Raw genomic sequence first — 15,694 nt, forward strand, 5'->3', positions numbered from 1 at the left:
AATATATATTTCTTATTACAAATCACAACAAAACAATTTGGAAACCTGTCTTCTTATATTCTGTTTAGTAGCACCAAAATCTTTTTTCTACTTTTTCTACTCAGTCAAAAGAATCTTCCACAAGCTCTACTTATACAGTTTTCTATTTCTTCTCTACGACACTTAATTTGAAATAGCAAATGCCCTCCAAATATGGGACTTACCTCTATTTATATAGACTTCTTCTGAATTTTAGCCCTTTAAAATTTCTAGGGCCTATTGGTCTCCAAATCTCTTCAAACAGCTTTCCCCCAAACTTATGTAATTGTTTTAAGTAAGATTACAAGCTACTTCTTCACACCTGTATTTAAATACACTTTTAACAATACATTTATGGCAAGGTTTGAATTTTTCTGATAAAGTGGAACGCCTGCTGTTTAATCACATTGACAATTTATAAACCACTTATTATATAATATTTAGATTTAAAACTAATTGCATATTAAAGTGCAAGTTGGAATATATTTTTATATAAACCATAGGTAAAACTTTTCATGATGTATTGTTTTGATTTCTAAAATTTTTTTCAATTATACTTTTTTTAAAATTTAAATTTTAGTTAACATACAGTGCAATATTGGTTGCTGGAGTAGAATTTAGTGATTCATCACTTATATACAATACCCAGTGCTCATTACTTGTGTCCTCTTTAATACCCATCACCCATCTAGCCCATCCCCAACCCACATCCATCCATCCATCAATCCTCAGTTTTTTCTCTATCATTAAGAGTCTCTTATGGTTCATTTCCCTTTCTCTTTTTCCCCCACTTCCTATATGTTCATCTGATTTCTTAAATTCCACAAATGAGTGAGAGCATATGATATTTGTCTTTCTCTAACCAACTTACTTCACTTAATATAATACACTCTAACTCCATCCATGTTATTGCAAATGGCAAGATTACATCATGTTTTGATGGCTGAATAATATTTCATTGTGTGTGTATGGATATCTCTATATAGAGATATAGAGATATATATTTGTCCTTTGTGTGTGTGTGTGTGTGTGTGTGTGTGTGTGTGTATACACCACATGTTCTTTAACCATTCAGTTTATGGACATTTGGTCTCTCTGCATAGTTTGGCTGTTGCTGATAAAGCTGCTATAAACTTTTGGGTGGATGTGTCCCTTCAAATCTGTATTTTTGTATCCTTTGTATAAATACCAAGTAGTGCAATCACTGGATCCTAAAGTAGTTCTGTTTTTAAGTTTTTGAGCATTTTCCATAGTGTTCTCGAGAATGGCTACACAAGTTTGCATTTATACTAAAGTACAAGAGGATTCCCTTTTCTCTGCAACTCACCAACATCTGTTGTTTCCTGTGTTATAAATCTTAGCCATTTTGACAGGTGTAAGGTGGTATCCCATCATGGTTTTGATCTGTATTTCCTTGATGATGAGTGATGTTGAGCACTTTTCATCTGTCTCTTAGCCTTCTGGATGTCTTCTTTGAAAAAGTGTCTATTCATGTCGTCTGCCCATTAAGAAATGGATTTGTTTTTGTTTTTGTTTGGGGGGGTTGTTGAGTCTGATAAGTTCTTTATAGATTTTGGATACTAACGTTTTATCAGATACATCTTTTGCAAGCATCTTCTCCCACTCTGTAGGCAGCCTCTTAGTTTTGTTGATTTTTTCCTTTCCTGTGCAGAAGTTTTATCTTGATGAAGCCCCAATAGTTCATTTTTGCTTTTGTTTCCCTTACTTACTGTGATGTGTCTAGTATGAAGTTGCTGTGGCTGAGGTCAGAGAGGTTTCTGCCTATGTTCTCCTCTAGGATTTTGATGGTTTCCTGTCTCACACTTAGGTCCTTCATCCATTTTTATTTTATTTTCATGTTAGGTGTAAGAAGGTGGTCCAATTTCTTTCTTCTGCATATTACTGTCCAGTTTTCCTGACACCATTTGTTGGAGAGACATTTTTCCATTGGATATTCCTTTCTGCTTTGTTGAACACTAATTGACCATACAGTTGTAGGTCTGCCGAATGTTTTGAACTGATGAAATACAGTTGTAATAAACACTTAATTGTCCTTCTCTGGTGATTCTCGCATCTGTGTCAGCTCTGGATCATTTTTAGATGATTGATCTTTTCATGAGGGGTTTTGTCCCCTGCTTCTGGGCATACCTTCCTGTCTTTGATGGAATGCCGGACAGTGAGACTGTTACCTTGTTGGTTGCTGTATATTTTTGTATTTTCTATAACTTTGAGCTTTGTTCAGGAATGCATTTAAGTTACTTGGAAACAGAAATCATTGCTGGTGTTGTTTTAATGATTTGTTCAGTGGTCCAGAGCTGCTCTCAGTGGAAGGTTAAAGATGAGTTCCCAATACTATGGCAAGATCTCCCTGAGTCCTCCACTCTATGCCTCATGAATTGGGAGGGCCCCCCCCTTTTTTTTAGTTTATCTATTGGGGACAGGCTCCATGCCCAGTGCTATATGAGCACCAGGCCCTGTTCCCTCTAGTGCTTTCATTCATAAGGATATATATATTTCAAATAACTGCCTCCTGAATTGGGGTCACTGCCTCCAATGGATAACTTGAGCAGGACCCTGCTGCATGGGGGGAGGGCTCTTCCACAGCTCTCATTAGTTGACTTTCCTCAGCTTGGTCCTCCCCCATAAACCACCTTGTGGATGCTCAGCTCAGTGTCCTCACGTCCACTAGGTCTACTGGGCTTCTCTTCAGTTTCCCCTCCCCTGTGGCTTTCTTGGAAACTCTCTGGCAGCTGTTTCCTGGAGCAATTGTAGGGTTCCACTCACCTCTATGTTTCCTTGTCTCCAGGACAGCTGTCCTCTTTGACTGATGCTCAGTATCTTGGAAATCTGCATTTTGTGGCTCTTGTGTGGTTTTGTTGCTGTTTTGGTTGTTGTTTCAGGCAGGAGAGTGAACCAGTTTCTGAGAGTCCACATTGGTGTGACTCCTCTTTGTCTCGAGGGAGAGGAGAGAAACACAAAGCAACTTTACCAAAGCACTGATGGGCTAAGCACAAAGAAAAAGGAGCACAAATTTTCAGACTTTGTTTCAGAGACCTTACCGTAGTATTTCTAAGAAGACTCCAAAAAGCATGAATGCAGTTCCCCTCTTCAACAACTTATGCCACCATAAGTTGGGGAAATTGCAGGGGTCAGCACAGCCAAGTGCAATGGATAAGGCTCACCCCGGAGAAACAACTTCTGTGATCATGACATTTTTCCTCTCCTTCCCATTTCATGGATATTAGAAATAAATGAATCTGAGATTCTAGTTCATTTTCTCCATTTATTGAGATAATCTATTCATTGTCATTGTCCTTTTTTCATGTTATAATTGGTCTTTTTCCTGAAATTTTTCAATATATATCCTTATGAATGAAAACTGAGAGCCATCTAAATGACTCCTACTTTTAGTGAAAAGACAAAACAAAAAATACTTCCAGGAATGAGAATATGCATATAGTTACTTCAATACTGTTAAAATTAAAAAAAAAAGTTACAGATATTTTCAAATTTGAAATTCCTTCTTGGTAGTTGATCCAGGGGAAAATATATATATGTATTCTCCCCCCATATAAAAACTTTGCACTTTTGGCTAATTCAAACTGTATTCTAGTACTGTTTTAGGGACGGTCATACAGATCATGAAGACTTCTTCCTAGTGTTATCTATGATGGGTCAGCAGGAGGGTCTCCATAAAATAATCTATATTAAAAAATTGTTCAGCTGGGGCACCTTGGTGGCTCAGTGGGTTAAAGCCTCTCCCTTCGGCTCAGGTCAAGATCCCAGGGTCCTGGGATTGAGCCCCGCATTGGGCTCTCTGCTTTGCAGGGAGCCTGCTTCCTCCCCTCTCTCTCTCTGCCTGCGTCTCTGCCTACTTGTGATCTTTCTCTGTCAAATTAAAAAAAAAAAAAAAATTGTTCAGCTGTCAGTAAACTCTGTCTTGCCTCAGTCAGTATCATCACTTTGATTTGTTAACAGACTTGGTGTTGGAAGTATTACCCATGATTAATAGACTTAGGTTACATATGTCTTTACTTATGACTAATTTCATGTTCCTTTGGTAATATCTATTATCTATTGTCCTTATCATTGAGGCTGGTGATGGTAAGGAGAAATATAATAGAAAGCAGTGAATAAATGAAGGTCTACTATAACCCAAGATTTTCATGATGCCAACATAGTTACTTTGTCCTTTGAATGTTGACTAATTAGAAAGGTAACTACAGAATATCTGAAGTGAACATGCTTCAACTTCTAATATCCTGAAAAGTCTTCAGGGATATTTGCTTAGAGTAACAGAAAGAGTGTGAGTTTGGATGTGTATGTAAATATTATTTGTTTTTGCTTTTTTTTTTTAGTATTTCTACCAAAACATTTTGTAGGTTTCTAATGATATAACATTAGGTGTTGACAACTTGATGTGTGCTTTTTGTGTGGCTTTGATTTTGTTGTTGTTGTTGTTGTTTTATTTTATTACTAAGGATAATCCTAACCTAATAATTCTCATGGGTACTTAGTAATAAGATATTTTTCCTTTTCTACTCAAGTGGAAAGCTTATTGGCAAAACTTCTTTGGATACTGAAGTTACTTAGAAAATTGAGGTAAAGTTACAGAGGGTGAGACGGGATAATAGTGGACATTTTTCTAAGCTGCGCATAACTGGGCTGTGTAACATTTGATGAAATTTGTCTACTTTTAAAGATTAAGATGTATATATTACTGAACCTATTATTAGGATAAAGCAACAGAAATAATTTAGAATTAAATATCACCAGGCTTCTCAACTTCATATTAATGCTCTAGAGGGACTTGGAATGTAAGAAGTGTATTTCACATTACCCTATAAAGAAAAGAGTAGTAATAACCAAGTAAAATGCTGTGTTATATCATTATAAGAGAACAACTGACTTTCTAAAGATTAATTACTAAATTCAAAGAAAATAGGGACATATGCATCCAAAAGATCTAGAAGCATATGAAGGGAAAAGGGATTGTATTCTGAAGAACAAAGAAATTGGGTTTTGCTCTTTGAAGGTACTCAATAAATAATATCCTTTTCTTCCCCCTTGTTTCAAACAAATGGTACATTAGACCACTCTGTTTACTTTTCTGTCCAAAAGGAAAGAAGTAGAAGGATTAGATTAGTAATTTCATCTCTGTAGGGTAGAGTGTCTAAAGAAGGCACTGGAAGGAAAAACAGAGGTCAGAATGACACATATGAATTATTCTTTAGATAATTTTATTTTTTAGCTTTGAAAAAACAAGAACTATATATTGGGACTCTTCCCAATGAATTTCAGCTGCAAATAGCAAACCTCCTGATAGCTTTCTCAAAATAGAGTATGGGAATATGAATAATGAATGTAAAGTAATGCAAAAGAGTTTGGCAAAGCTATTATGAAGCATACATTCAAATGATATTTCTCCTTTAAATTACAAACCTTCAGAGTTTACATGTTTTATCAAACCATAACAGTATTGTTCAAAAACAGTTTTGAAATTAATTTTGAGACTGTATAATGATCTTTTTCAGGAGATTACATTTTTGAAAAATTTAAAAATAATTCAGAGACAAGTGTTTTGTTCCTGCTTCCTTATTGAGCTCATTCCCCCAACCTCATTGGACTTCCAAACCCACACTACTTCCGTACTACATCAAACAGACATCTAAAACTGAAAAAAAGTAAAAATTTGTATATGGACAGTCTTGTAGAAAACCATGCTTAAAAAGTGCTCTCCAAATCCTTCTGTTATCCCAGAGTGTTAGAATATTCTGTTGGGTCCCATGGCCAGAATATATTAAATTATTCCCTAACTAGGATAAGTCCCACAACTACCTGGACTGGTTTTGCTTAATTGGTCTCAATACTTCATTCAGGTCTAACAGAAATCCTAAACATTTTCTTCTAGATTGTTACTTTCTTTCATAATTTCTTGCCCATCATCAGGTGTTTAATTAAATGAAAACTTTGTATTCAAGTTAAATTTACGTAATGTACATTTTTTAAAAGACTTTTATTTATTTATTTATTTGACAGATCACAAGTAGGCAGAGAGGCAGGCAGAGAGAGAGAAGGAAGCGGGCTCCCGGCTGAGCGGAGAGCCCGACGTGGGACTCAATCCCAGGACCCTGAGATCATGACATGAGCCGAAGGCAGAGGCTTCAACCCACTGAGCCACCCAGGTGCCCATGTAATATAAATTTTATCTAATGCTCCAATACACCCTAAATGGAATTATTATTCATCAAACTTTGGACAAAAGTAGCATAAAAATCAAATCTATATTTTGATATAAATAATTATTAGATAGTAATTAATCAAATATATTTATTAAGAATTTCTCTGAACTGCAAGAAGCACAATATTGCAAGTGCTCCAAATGTAAAATAAAACATAGCAACACCTAGCTCAACTTCCACCAAGGAAATCTAGTCTGCATATGTGAAGTAAAGTTATTTTAGAAAAATATTGCACATAGAGTCAGAATGCTAAAATTAGATTCTTCTGGTTTTCTTTATAAGTTAAGAAGAGCTATTGGCAGTTAGCCTTTGAGTGTAAAAGCTGAGGAATTATCTTCCTTAAATATAGCTGACCTGCATTTTATACAAGGTCAGAATTAGGAAATTTTGGCTCTTCTCCGGACAAAGTAAAATTCTTTCAGTTTGTGCTAAGCAAATCATATAGATAAGTTGAATCTTAAAATGGTTACATCAAAGGGAAGTCAATGAATTAGAATGACCATTTTCCTAGGTTTCGTTTTTGATTATAAGTCTTAAACATCTATTCCTTACAATGAGTTAAAATCTGGTTTTCTCTTTCCTTCCCAGTAACTTATTTCTATTAACCTCATTTCAGTTTTTTGCTACCCAGAAGCCTTTGTTGTTTGACTGGCTTCTTTTATGAGACAGAAGTTATTCTCTTCCCCAAATCGAATGTTTTCAGGTCTTTCTACATAAACTAAAATATATAATATATAATTAAATATTGTATATAATTAATTATATAACTAAATATTACACACACACACACAAACAGATATTTGTCCAAGGGGACACATTAGAATTTTGGGAGGGACAATTCTTCATAGTGTGGAATTCCCTATGTGATTCTAGTTGCTTAGCATTCTTGCCCCTTTTCTTAAATTTAAATGGCATTTATAACTCACTGAGATAACTACAACTTAGCACTGATGCATTTCTAAATATCCTCTCAGTTTAGTATAGTCTTGATTGAAACTACATATAACCCTAGCCTGTACAAATTCCAGCGTTTCACAAAACTAGATGTCTTCTTAGAACTGAATTAAGTCCAACTTTACAGAACATAGTAGAATTATTCCTTCTGTTTTCTTCTGGGCACCATATGTTATTATTGAGTCCCATTTTTGACACACTATTTTAAAACATATTGATCTCAAAGTCAGTCGAAATCCCAAAGTCATTTTCACATATGCTACTATTAGACTTAATCAGCCCAACTCTGGGCATAGGGGTTGTATCAAAGAGCAAGGATTTTTATATTTATTCCTATTAATTAATTGTTTCTTTGGATAAGTTGCCCAACTTTTTTGAACTTTTTTTAAAAAAGATTTTATTTATTTATTTGAGAGACAGAGAGAGAGAGAGAATGTGAGTGAGAGAGCATGAGAGGAGAGAGGTCAGCGGGAGAAACAGACTCCCTGGAGAGCAGAGAGCCTGATGTAGGACTCAATCCTGGGACTCCAGGATCATGACTTGAGCTGAAGATAATTGCTTAAACAACTGAGCCACCTACGCACCCTTTTTTTCTTAAACTTTGAGGTCACTTATCTGTGACCTCAAATCATCTAGCTCTACTACAATTCAAAACCTCACTATTTGATGTTTTCCATATGGAACACTTTGAGGAACCTCCACCCACCAAAATTTGTATGGGGATTATCTGATGACCCCTCAGGCTTCTCATTCCATGATACTGTGTTTTCTTCTTAGCCCTTGTCATAACCTATAATTGTTTTGTTTGTTTGCTTGTTTGTTTTCTGTTCCTCACACTAAAATGTCAGCTATCTGAAGGCAGGTATCATTTTATCCACTACTGGACCCTTAGCTCACACATGATGCCTAGAAAGGAAATATTAATTTTTAATCTAATGTATATAACTTTTCTTGCAGTTTTAAATATGTACAAATATAGAAGAATATTGCCTAAACAATCATGGAACCTGATGGTAGATCATTGTTGCTTTTGAGACCCTTTTCAAGCAAAAATAACTCGTTAGCATAATTTAGATATGGTCATTCAGTTTGGAATTCAACTGTTTCTGTTATTAGCTGTGATTACCTATTATTGCTGGCTATCTACTTCTCAGGTAAATAATTGAAAAATATTTGTGAATAAGTCACTTGGTTTCACCAAAAATTAAAAAAAAAAAAATTAGGTTGAAGCAGCATGTGTCCTTTTTGAGTAGAAGTTTAGAGTGTCAGAATTTTCTGGGTTTTCCTGGAACTTCTGTCATTCTGAACCTCTGAGTGACTATACTAAACAGATAACCTTGAGGAACCCAGGATAGACACATAGTTTAAGTACGAAATGTATTATCGGGGAAAATTTCTCCATGACCTTGTGCTTATTTTTGTCCTAAACCATCCTTTTGTATAGCAAACGCCCCTAGATTATATAGGTAGTATCTCCCATTAGGGCAGAAGGGAGATTTGTTTCCTGACCAGGAAAATAAAGATAACAACTCCTTCTGGGGCAAAGATTGAACACCTCTATAGTATTGTTTTAAGCCACCTCTGTAGTATTGTTTTAAGCCACCTCTATAGTATATATATATTTTTTTTTAAGTTCTATTTTCCTCAGCGGTAGCATAGGCCCATTGTGTATGTTGCATACACCTAAGACACAGCCATCACTTCTATAGGACATGCAGAAAAAGGGGAACTGATCTAAACTAGCACCTCACGCTGCCTGCTGTACTTGGAGTAGTAAAATCTTTTGTTTCCAACCCAGGAGTCTTGTGTCCAGTGCCAACATCTGTTAAACTGTTGTAGGCTACTTTGTTAGCTCACAAAAAAGGATACAATCTGAACGCGTTCACAGTTTTTTACAATGTTTTTGCTTTCTTTTAAGATACTGTGATTCAGGAGAGGTCACATAAAGTATTCTGAGTACAAACTCATCATCCATCTATATATCCCTTGGGTTTTATTTCTGTTTCTGTTATAACATTAAATTGGGCTTTATTAGTAGTATCACAGACAAAACACAGGTGAGATGGATGGTGGGAAAAAACACAAAGAGCAAAAACTATGCAGAGGTATTACCAAAAAAAAAGGAAGTCAAATAGAATGTTCCAGACTGTGTTAGAACTTGGAAACTGGGGGATAGCCAATGGTCTATGCTATTCATCAGACATTGTGTCATGTATTAGTATCAGGTTAAATTTTGTGACTGAAAGAATAAAGAAGATTGGTACCTTATGGATAATCCAGATTTGAAAGTGTTTGTGCCAGATTTGAAAATGTTTGTGTTAGAGATATAATAAGACTTTGAAAATGAAAAAGAATCAGAAACTCACAAATTAGATGACTTTTGGAAGTCATTTAGGTAGTTGGTAAATGAGCCAGAACTGCTAGCCAAGTCACCCAACTACTGGTCATAATCCACTTCCTACAACACACTGCTATGTTTATTCCCTCCCATAGTTCCCTCACTTACTCATTTAATGAGTATTCTCTTACTGAGTACTATCTATGTGCGGAGCTCTATGCTAGATATGGTAATAGAGACATAATTCCATAGTTATGAAATTTTAATCATTAGTCTTTAAGCAGGAAATATGTTTCTATAGATGGGATCCAGGAACCTCTACAATAATACCATGTAAATGGGAAGAACAAAAACTAAGTCTTAAGGGACTACCTGACTTGAGATTGACTGAATAATCTTACAGTCCTCTATGTATGTTATGAATGTTACCATCAGTAAGAATGTTAACATCAGAAGGTCTGTGAGTGAATATAGTACAGAAACCTGTACTGTACACTTGAACATTTACCTGATCTCTTGAAATTCATTTACTTTATTAGGAAATGCAGATACATGACTGGCTTGTAAGGATTAAATCAGAAACTACACAACCTCTAGTACATTCTAAATTTGAATGTGTATGAACTACCTTTATTTTTATGTAACTATTTTTGAATGAGGAAGAACAAATTCCCTTTATATAGCCAACATGTATTCAACACATGTTGGGCAAGCTGGCACTTGTACAGCCCATTGCAGTTTATAGCATTTTTATATGATTTATCTTACTTGATCCTTACCAAAACATTGTAAAGCTCAAATAATAAATTAATCATTATGAAGGTACAAAATATGTATAAAAAAAGTTACTGTGTGGAAATACAAATTTGCTGTAGAATATAACATAAATCTAAATAGGACACGAATATATATGATGGAGTATCATGCCTCCATCAGAAAGGATGAATACCCAACTTTTATATCAACATGGACAGGACTGGAATAGATTATGCTGACTAAAATAAGTCAAGCAGAGAGAATCAAGTATCATAGGGCTTCACTTGCTAGCGGAGCATAAGGAATAACATGGAGGACATTGGGAGATGGAGAGAAGAAGTGAGATGGGGGAAATTGGGGGGTGGTGGGGACAAACCATGAGAGATTTGGACTCTGAGAAACAGACTTAGGGTTTTAGAGGGGAGGGGGTAGGGGGTTGGGTGAGCCCGGTGGTGGGTATTATGTAGGGCACTTATTACATGGAGCACTGGGTGTTACGCATAAACAATGAATTTTGGGAAACTGAAAAGAAATAAAATAAAATAAAATAAAATTGGAAAAAAATAGGATGTAAATATGATACAAAAATAGAACGGTAAAATTGTGTAAATAAAGAAACCCAGAAGTCTAGAAGAGGGTGATATCACATCTGATTTGGCCACCAAGATTCTTGAAAGGGAGAGTAGATAACTATCATTTTCCATTCCATGGAGCTTCAGGTAATGTGTAGTGCTTGTTTGTTTGTTTTCTTGTTTATAATGCCTAAAACTTATGTATACTTTTGTCCTGAATGACCAGGGAGACACAAAGGAGTTTAGAGAGTACCTGATAAATAACACAATTATTTTGTAACACAATGTAAACCTCAAATTTTAAACTCCAACTCACAGTCTGTGTCCTTATACTAAATAAAACCATGAATGTAAGTCAGGTAGGGCTCTCTGAAGCCAAACAGGTGCAGGCACGTGGGTTTGAAAATATTCCAAAGAGGAAAATATATGGAGTCTGCTGCTACAATGGCAAATAAAAGAGATTCGGTATCATTCGCTGATACAGTGCTCATCTTGCAAAGTGCAACACAATACAGAAAGGAATTTTGAAGAAGTGAAGACATAAGACCTTCTTTTTGGGAAACCTAATAATTAATATAAAACTTACTAAAAAAGACAGGAAAAAGATATGGACATATATTTGCATTTGTGTTAATATTAGAAACAGATAAATGAGTACACCTTAGCTACTAGTTCCTCATAAACATGATGATTTTGAAACATTATTGGGTATCCCAGAGTTATCTGCACTCTTGTAATTAATTTGAGAAGATTGCCTAAAAGAGAGAAAGTGCAGGCATTGGTATTTAGGTTCTCTTCAGAAATTCCAGCATGAATTTGGCTACAGTTATTTGAGGATTTCTTTAAAACGTCCTTGCTAATTTTCAACTAGTTGGAGAGATTGCATTGTGTTTACTTGTACCATCCCTGTATTTCTTAATAGGGGCAGGAAAAAGACAAGGCAAATCATTTAATCATTAAAGTTCAGATGAGGAAATCATGACGGAAGACAATATTCATTGGAATAAAAATAGGCAAAACAGTTGATGAGAAAGAGAAAACCTGTAAATCTACCCAGCTGTAGAATCCTTCAGGGATGACAAAGCAGAAGAATAAATGTGGTTCTGATAGCAAATTTACCATTAATGTGAATACTAATCTCTTTGCCCCCAGAGACTACTTCTACTGCAGGTATTATCACTGAAAAAGGAATTTAATTCAGACATGTCTAATTACACTACAAGTTAATTCTATTAACTGGAAAATCTCAAAAGGACTTTAACATTTTTTAGTCTTAAATAAGTTTCAGTGGTCTAACCAAATTTCTGGTGATTGCAAAGTAGAAATTATTTGATAAACCTACTCTTCTTTCTGGAACACTGGAACAAAGACTTGATTTTAAGGGCAATAATAATTTATTGCAATTACCCTTAATATATGGTAAAGATGGCAGTATTAAGTATAGTCTGTATTTTTCCCAGCGATTGCTTCCTTTGCTATTGTCATCCCTGTATATAGGCGCAAAGAGCCTGCTCTTAGTAATAAAACAAATGATAAAATAAATGGGCTTCCTTATCATAAATGTAGGAAAGTCTCATTTGCAGTGTTGATGGAGTCAGAGGAGTTTTGTTTAATTTAGGTCATCCTGTTATACTAGACAAATACCAGTTTTTCTGTACAGAGTATGTGGATTTTCTGAAATTGGTTATTTTTCTTTTTTTGAAGTTTAGGCATCCATAGACACATTGGAACAATTAGTATGGTTAAGATTCATTACAATTGTTTGTTCCAGCTCTGCCTAAGCATTTAAGGAACCTTTATTTGTAATGTAGAACAATGTTTTATCTCATTCCTATCTCTCCTCTTACCACTGGAAATTTCCCATTCACTCTTTAATTCAGTGTTTCTCATTCAGTGTTAAATAAGAGTTCAGCACAGCACAAAACACTGGGGAGAAAAATACCAATAAAGCACAGTGCCTTATCTCAAGGAGTTTACAACTTTTGAAATGAGAGAGACTTAAACACAGATAATTGTAATATGGGAGCCCAGAGGATATTCAACTGGCTACAGTGAAGTTGTCTTACAGCTGGAACCTAAATATTTGTGACTACTTTCAGGAAAACAAATCAGTTAAAGAGTTAGAAATATGCATTTTATAGCATTAAATGATGAAAATATCTGAGATGCAAATTGGGCAAATATTGAAATATTCCATAAAAAAATCATGACTGTAATAAATAAGGCAAGGACTATAGAAATAATTATCAGTAGAAAGTTGTGTAAGGGCCTATTTAGCCAGAGTGATTCCATCTGTGATTTTGTCGTTTATACAGCAAAACTTAAACTGTCCCTGTCCCCTTTTCCCCCAGGGGACTTACTTAAAAACAGGTCCCAGAAACCAATCCCAGGTAACAAAGCCCAAATACAAGGGTGGGGCAGGCCAGGTGGAGGTATTCAATCAGTGGGGGCACATACTGTCTCCCTAGCTACCAAGGAGTAGCACCGTTGGGGCACCAATTCTAACCAAGGTGATAGGCAAGTTCAAATATCTACTATAGGGTAAATTGTAATTCAATTGGTCACTTATGTGTGACCTAGCATGACTGCGCAGCTTTCTCTGTGTGTTACAATCTCATTGGCCACCTGTGCATGGCCAGGCCCAACCACCTGGCCTTTGCCCTTAAAAACTAGTCTGTAAGGCAGAGAGGGATCGCCTCTTTGCAAGAGATGGTCCCAAATGGTCGGTTTGATTCTTGATGCTTGGCACAAAATAAAGCTTTGCTTGACCTTTGCTTTGTATCAGTCTTGTTCCTTTGACCATGGACCCAACAGTTGGAAATGGTCAAGTAAACTTTTTAGGACTGAAAGGTCAAACGGTGAGTTGAAAAGAGGAAAACAGGATATAGTTTACGATGTAACCTGCTAACTACCCAAGGGAATCTATAAAAGTGATTAGTGGTAGCTGCATTAAAGAGAAGGAAGACAAAGGAAAGGAGGAAAGGAAAGAGGTAAGGAAAGTAATTGATATTGAGGTGATACAGAATTATTAGAATCCATTTAAATAATTTTATTCAGAAGCATGGCCTATCCAATACCTTATCATAACTTCCTGTTACATTTATCTTTTAAGACAATTTGACCTTAAAGTTAAAAACCCATTTCTCTGACATAAAGCAAATTATTAAGATTATAACAACAACAACAAAGGGTTATTATACCTTTTTAGAGATGAGAAGGTGGATACACAAAGACTTTTAATAACTTGCCCAAGATCACATGGCTCATAAATGTTAGAGCTGGGGTTTAAACCTGGGAAGTCTGGCTCCAGGCTCCATGTTCTTGTTTAGCGCACACCACAGTTTTCCTAAAATAGTTGTTGATTAGCACTAATTAACTGTTCACCATTAACTGGTGGGCCAGGTTTTGAACTAAGTGTCTCAGTTATTATTTCTCAAAATAACATCAATCTAAAACAGAGGTATTATAATTATTCATGTTTATAGATGAGGACACTGAGGTATACCATGGTTAGCTAATTTTCATAACTAGTCTTTAACTAGTCAGTTGTGAAACCACAATTCATTATATGCCATTCTAATGCCAACTCCCACATTTTTAACATTCAACATTCTTGGCACTTTACAAGCCTTACTAAAAAAAAAAAAAAAAAAAAAAAAGCCCAGTTTTGGATTGGAAGAAAATGACTTTTTTGAAGAATAGGAAAGAGTTTTATGTATTAGAAAAGGTTCTGTCTCTTTAAGTACATTATTGAATATGACAAACAAATTTAAATTAAACCTTTTGTCTTACTCTGACTCAATTCTCTAATCTTATCTAATGTACAAGTGTTTTTAACACTAAGTACAAGCACAACTTTACTCTGAAGAAATTGGGTTTTCCACTTGCTGGACTAAAATTAAATAACAAATTTAAAAAATTTGACTAAATTTCTTTAAATTTTATCATCACTTTCTTTCCAAAACACTAACTTTAATCTCTTAAGAATTTGGCTGCTGTGGAATCAAATATTTTTCTGAATTTGGGAATATAAAGTGAAGCTTTTAGGCTTTTCCTGTAATTTGTTCTTTAGAAAATAGAATGCTGTAGGTCCCCTCCCCTCTCCATACTTTGAAAAGTAAATTATAGTGCTGGTATCACCTTGGGAGCACATTTTATTTGTAATAATCATTCCCTTTGACAACATATGTCATCTTATTAAAAAAAAAAAAAAGAAAAGATGATTTCCAGCAGCTCATAAAAAGTCTCCAAATATATCATAGACATCATCAAAGATTTTTCCATCCCTGTTTCATTTTTACAGATAGGTCAAGAAACATACATATTTAAATTTCCTTTAGATGAGTATTTTAACAATGAGACCTAGTACTTGGTTACTTTGAAATATATAAATTTCATTTGGAGTGATTATAAATCAAGAATGAATTTTAATATTTGCTACTCTCCAGTTAATTTTTTCTATTGAAATGATATTAATGTTTAATATTTTATATGGATCTCCTCCAGTAGAGTTAAAACACAGGCAATTTTGAAACACAGGTATTAATTTTACTTTTAGAATCATAGTGAAGTCTTGAGTCTTCTAAGATAGATTCTCTGAATTTTGATCATGTTGAAAATCTACTCATGATCTTAATATGCATCTGCTCACTGGCAGAGTTTAACAACAACAACAACAAAAAATTGACCAGAATTTCATATTAAAGTGATCAGTTTTATTTTTAAAAGAACACCTAAAAGGAAGAGCTGTTCAGGTGACAATGTTCAAAAATCCAAATTAACCCTTTTGCTGTTTAATTAGCTGTCTCAGATAC

The sequence above is a fragment of the Mustela putorius genome, unplaced genomic scaffold (assembly GCF_011764305.1).
Source record: "Mustela putorius furo isolate JIRA1106 unplaced genomic scaffold, ASM1176430v1.1 tig00003834_pilon_pilon_pilon, whole genome shotgun sequence".
Classification (NCBI taxonomy): domain Eukaryota; kingdom Metazoa; phylum Chordata; class Mammalia; order Carnivora; family Mustelidae; genus Mustela; species Mustela putorius.